Below are 6,997 nucleotides of genomic sequence, written 5' to 3' on the forward strand. Positions count from 1 at the left end.
CAAAGCTGATTTGTTACAACCACTTTGCACATATGCTTAAATGATTACACTTCTGGCCAAAGCTGTTTTGTCTTCATTTAAGTAGAACTTTAAGTAGTCTATTATTTTGATGTTAGTAATAGACATATCACAACCTCTTCACATAATGATCCTTATATTAATGATCCTCAATTAATTTTGTGATCATTTTGTCTGCCTTATTCTTAGTACCCATATTTTTTACTCACTATAATTTTCTTCTATAAATCTATATCTCATCCACTCTAATTCCTAAGCCTAAAATGTTTTGCTTTATTTAAAGTTTCTATAAGAATTAGCTCTTAAATTAAATCCTTGATTATCTCTTAAGACACGGTAACCCTATTGCTCTCTTCTGATAAGGCACTACAGAAGAAAAGTAGAGCATGATGATTAGGGTAAATCGAACATGATGTCTCTTATGATAATCAAGAACTCTCTAACATAATTGCTATCACTAAAGTTATTCCAGATTCAGTTTTTCCTAAGACTAATCTATAATTGTGGAATAATCACAAGAACTCCTAAGGCGCATGTCTTCATTTAAAATTATAAATTATAAGGTTAAGTGGTATATGTGAATATATTATAATGTACAATACCATGACCCATAAAGTTAAGGGCTTACGCATGGAAAGAAGTACATTTTCCAGTACATTACATACTAAGTTTTCATTTGTACGATTTGATGCATTATAAATCAGCTATAACACTCAAAAGTACCAAAGTATAACGAGTGTGTTGATAAGCAACATATGTACATAGAAATAAATGTTTGAAACTGGAAAATAAGATGTTATTCACCTTACAACCACTAAAACCTTAAGAGAGGATTGTTCTAAAGTCCATAGACAAATTACAAGTGCTAATCCCAACGTTAAGGTTCTTCAATGGAAAATCTCACTGCATAATTATGTCATTAGACTAGGCATAAGCAACGAGACTATCCATTATTCTAAAGAACAGTTGGATAAATTAATTAGATAGAAACTTACTAATGATATTTAAGTCTGATAATTTTAATATTCCAATTAACACATGATTAGTTGACTCTAGTTCCATACGTTTCCTTACCAGAACTCGACAAATAACTAACATGAGAGTTAGTGACAAAATTAAATGTTAAGACTATAAGAACCATAATGAACAGTCTTCCAACAACGCTTTTCGATACCTTATATATTCTGATTAATCAGAATATAGTATCATGATTAAGCAATGTTATGAAGGTTATGAGGTTTGCATGGTCATCATAAAGTCACACTTATCTTAAACTCTCCTCTTATTTGTTCTAAATATCTGGATAGAAACATTACTAAGATGAAACTAGATGATTCCTTATTTTTTTTTCACAACTTTTGTCATTATGCAAATGAGAATTTGACAAAAGGAAAATGAGACTTATAAATTTCATCCATTAGAACCAAAATTCATGAGAAATCATGACATGGTTAATGAGGATGATTATTCATCTAATCTCATTTTAAGTGATTTTAAATCATGACGTTAAAGCCCTAAAATATGACTTGGCTTAGGGAATAAGCATGGGTCCATCATAAGTCCTTCATTGACATTTGTGGAACTTATTCCAAATGGAATATTCAGACATAATTCATTTATCATTTAACAGACTATCAACTTGTATCTAAATTTTGTCACATATGGCCCACGGTCTTAGAAGAAATTTATTCATACATATACTTTATAAGATTTCTATTAAATATGTTCCTAAAGTTTCTTATGATATCTGGACATTAAAGAAATCAAATAAAGTCTAACGTATATGTGATAGGTTCCCGCGTCACGTAGCTCATTGAAACTTTTCTTGTAGCATTTTAGAGATATTAAAGATCAGTGGGAGCATTAAGTGTCTTAATAATAACTTGCAATAGTTGCAAGAGGTGGGGAGTGAAAATTTTACATTACCTTATAAGTTTGCACCTCTTGTACAAGACACCGCTCCATCATGACACTGTTCTATCATCAATACTTGTCTCCTCAAATCTAATGCTACTCTTACAAAAGTTTCATTGTTTCTTAATTGTGGGCACACTTAGATTTCTTACCTAAACTAACATAATCCTCAACAAGAGAAACTACAACAACTAACGTCATTAACTTGTTTCTCTATTAGAATTTGTTGGTCGTTTCACATTGACCCTACGCATGCTGAGTTCCTAAAGATTTCTAAGTTCGGTGGGAGCAGTCAAAGTCCTTATCATGATTTGCAAGGAATACAAGAGGCGGGGGGAAGAGTGTCATTAAATTTCACTCCGAATTTAACTCCGATTACACCTCTTGTACACTATACTGCACCAACTCTTACAAACTTAGAATGAAAATGATAGCAACCTAACCAAGAGCTAATCCATAAAATTGAAACTTCTAATGAACCCAATAATCAACTCAGGAGGTCATCTAGGTTTAAAAGCTTACTAACTTTGATGATTACATAACCTCCCTAATTGAAGTTGAAATGGATTTTGGAAATGTTTACTGATCCTATCTCTTCAAATTAAGCCATTAGTGTAAATCAATCATATGAATGGAATAAAACAGTTTTCTAGTAAAACTGATTTTATGTGTTTGTGTAACATTTGGGATTTGATTGAATTACCTTAGAGTGTTCATAACTAAACCAAATCCTAATATAAGCGTTAAGACACTCAAAAGCATGATTGGTTGTCAAAGGTTGTTCTCAGGAAGAGATAAATTATTAAAGAATCTTTATTGCATATCTAACAAAAGATTTCTTTGAGGATCATCACTGTTCTAGTAACTTATAATAGTTTTAAGCTACATTAGATGAACATTAAAACGATTTTCCCTAATAAATGGCTGACACATTTACATGTTCATTAGATAACAACCTAAAGTTTCAAACTGAAGGTTAAAGAACACTTTATTTGTAAGCCAATAATATCCATGTATGGGTTAATGCAAACATCATAATGTGATGAAAAGCTAACGTAATTATTTTCATCAAGAATCAAGTGGATTAATGTACCTACCTCAAGATGAGTGGGAGCAACTAAAATAAACTTGTCTATATAGATGACATTCTTTGACAAGCATATGTTACATAAGTCAAAGCATTGTTAACACAAACTTTGAGATATCTCTTACGTGATTGATATCATAACATACTGAGATAGACCCAATGGGATATTAGTTTCGTTCCATGAGTTTAACATTAAATTGGTCCTTACATATGTAACAATCAATATTGCTCTCCTTTAGAGGATAATAGGATAAATGAGATTATTTATTTACGCTTCATTAATTAGAAGCCTTATGTAAGTTTAAGTCTATACTCGTTTAGATATTACTCATATTGCAACACACTAGATATGTCTAGATTAATGTGTAGCATCTAATGGAGTATTACAATATCTTTAAAAGAAACGAGAGACTACAATTTAAAGAAGAAGTGAGAATTAAAACCGGTTTATTACTCTAACTTTGAAATATTCAAAGATTATAAAATGCAATTTCGGGTATATCCTTATGTCAGCAGACAAAACCTATTTCATGGAGGAGTCATAATGCACTGATATTAACAACCTAAGTTATAACGACATAACATGGTCACTAAATGTTGTTGGAAATTTAATCAGTGGACTCATAAGTTTATTAACTCCATATAATGTTTTGAAGAATTAGTGTGATAAAGTCAGCTACCATAACTCCTTGAACAGTAACAGTTCAAGAGGTGCTGCATTAAGTTTCGATACGCAATTAATTATTCGTTTATGAACGAATTGAGGAAACTAAGTTTTGTATCGAATACATTCATGATATGCTTAAGGATCCTATAACTGAAGGGCTATTACCCATAAGTCTTATTAAGAGAGCTCATAGACGGGTATTAATTAATAGTCGTGCGCAATTGCATATCGTACTATGAATGACTAAGTATTAGTTAATTTTCCTCAAGTTTGATTTTGTATGTCTGTTAGAATATGTTCAACCGGTATAATGGCATATAGACAAATAAAAGTTACAAATCAAACAAAGGGCTTACGCGTATTTTGATCATGATGATTAGGTTTTAAATTAAGGCTATAGTATGATTAATGGGGGTCCTGAGTCGCATAATGATTCAACGGCTGTATTTTTCTGCTATAGTACTTGTTTAAGGCTAAAATGAGTGTTAACTCCTGATCAGGCTTATCTAATACTCATAGTAAATGATTACTCGGCTAAGTGGGAGAATGTAAGATTAAATATATTACGTATTAATATTTAATCTATAGCCATCATAATCATTTACATTATAGAGATCAAAATATATTAGAACCTATTATTTAATTAGTTGGTAATTGTTGATGGACCATATTACCCTTAGTAACTAATTAGGTTTCCTCCTGGGTGCTTATATAAGGAGAGTTATGTGGAGGTTTAAGGGTTACTCAGATATACAATTCACACACCCCATTAGCCATAACATCATCACGAAACCTCCTCTCCATAACCGATACCCCTTTTCGGTTCTCTAAGTCCCCATCATCAGTCAGCACCCTAAGGAGGAACCAGATCAAGATGACAGGCATGTCGAACTCCATTACTGGATTCTCCTCTGCACTATCTGCTGTGACAGGTATGATTTATATTGTTTTCTTCATGCATAAACAGAACTGAACCGACACTATGATCTATATTTCAATATAATTTTTACGACTATATCAAACGAGTAAGTTAATTAATGCGGTTGTGTATATAGGAGCTTGTTGATGCGACAACATCTTTCCACCTGAAGAGACAAGGTACAAGAGGACGAATATATATGTCATGATTTCTTCGAATGAGATCAAGTCTAGTTGGTCATTGCTTGGATACAAATCATATCAAAATCCTTGGGAACTTGCATTGGTCGGGCTTGGATGGAAGACGTGTATTTCCTTTATATCCTTCTATTCTAATTTTGAGCCAATAGAGTGTGACCCCGGGAGGGCTTGGTGACATCCAGCCTCCGTTTGGTAACACCAACCCTCGATTCCGGAAGTCTTTTTTCATCGGATTTTATGAGCCCTCACCGATTATAAGGGAAGTGGAAAGCCATGATGATAGAGATGATTATGTTGTCATACACACAATACACACACTACACACAATACCTATACATACACACTTAATATATATATATATATATATATATATATATATATATATATATATATATATCAATATTTAATATTTTAAAGTTTAATTTAACTTGAAATAATTTTGTTTTGGAATAACCGAAGAAAGTGGAGAAAAGACTCCAGTGGCGGATCTAGAAAATTCTTATAGGGGCAACGTTTCAAATAAAAGGGGTAACGAAATTGAAAAAATGTTACATTCTTTCAAAATTTACACTACCGTCGGAGCGCCAAGGGGCAACGGAGGCTACCCATTCTTCTACTATATATCCAGGTGCGGCCCCAAGGGCTTATGACTCTAGGCAAAGGCCTGGGGCCTCCAAAATCAAGGGCCTCAGAATTTATATTTTGTTTCATATACTATTAGTTTTGGCCTACATAAACAAAGTGTAAGGCCCAAATATTAACAACTCTATTTGTAAAAAAGGAAAATCTTTCTTGCGGCCTCCAACCCTCAACGCGCGCATGTGTATCCCAAAATTGGGATCGGATGATTACCCTCATATATCTTGCTGTGTTTGTTGAGTTATCGATGTGAAATATGATTGCCCTCAACACATATTTAATGTCTGCATATGTAGGGTGAGTTTGTATGGCTTGTTTCTATTTTTTGTTAGGTGAATGTGGTCGTTCTAGTGCTCACTAGAGACAGCAATGTGTACAGATGGTTGTTAGAGATGATTAAAAAGTCTTTTGTTGTTAAAAAAAACTAATTATTGCTTCAATGTCTCAACTATCTATCTCAATTGCAGATTTGCAAGTCTCAAAACAGTAACGGCTATTATTTTGCAACATCTACTAATCTTGTGTTGTGTATATATATTGATGATTGCTCAACCCTAAAAGATTAATCAGTTTTGCAATTTTAATTTTTAGTGTTTGTGATTTTGATTTGCTATTAAAACTTCTTTATTTTGATTTGCTATTAAAACTATTATTTTGTGTTTTGTATTTAGATTTGGATTATCTATTAAAATTAAAACTTTTATTTTGCAACATCTATAATTTTGATTTTCGTTTGAAACTTCTTAGTTTATAATTTTTCGGGTCTTAAGTGCGGTAAAGGAAGAGGGCTTTTAGTTTATATTTTTTGTTGTTTGCATACTTTTTTTGAAAAAAAAAAATAATCTAAATTTAAAGGGCCTCCACTTTGTGTTTCGCTTAGGGTCTTCAAAAACGTTGAAACGGCTCTGTATATATCCGTCCCTGAAAGACTCACACAGGGAAATCTGAGATGACTCCCTCCTCCCTTAACATAAGGGTTATTTAGAATTTTTCTTAGTATGATTGCTCGAACATTCATTTCTAGTACGTGACCCGCTAAGCTGAAAACTACAAGCATATTCACATTGACTAAACTTAACCGAACAAAGAAAACACGCCAACTTTTATGTATTTGAATTCTACAATTTTGTTTCCCAAACATCTAATTTAACTTTAATAGTGACATAATCGGAAGAAAAAAACGCTAACGATACACAAAGGTTAGAGACTACTATTTATGTATCTAATTTGTTTCTTAATAGTGTTAGGAAGCATCTACTTGAAAGGAAAAAAAAAGTCTTTATCATGTGTAGTATTTTTGTTTTTTAATAGTGTTAGGACTAATTCAAAGGAAAAAGAAGCCATGTGGCCATCTCTTCACCTTTTTAATCTGTCGAAAATTAATCTCTAATGCGTGTTAAATAACTTAACACATAACTAAATATTTATCAACTAAAGTTTATCAGGTTTTTGTTGTTTGCATATATTACTTTTTGACTTCAAACACATATTGATATCCTTTTAGGTATATCTTTTTTGGTTGTTATAGTTAATATTGATGTCGTGCCAATACT

Source organism: Helianthus annuus, chromosome 1, assembly GCF_002127325.2.
Source record: "Helianthus annuus cultivar XRQ/B chromosome 1, HanXRQr2.0-SUNRISE, whole genome shotgun sequence".
In the NCBI taxonomy this organism is placed as follows: Eukaryota; Viridiplantae; Streptophyta; class Magnoliopsida; order Asterales; family Asteraceae; genus Helianthus; species Helianthus annuus.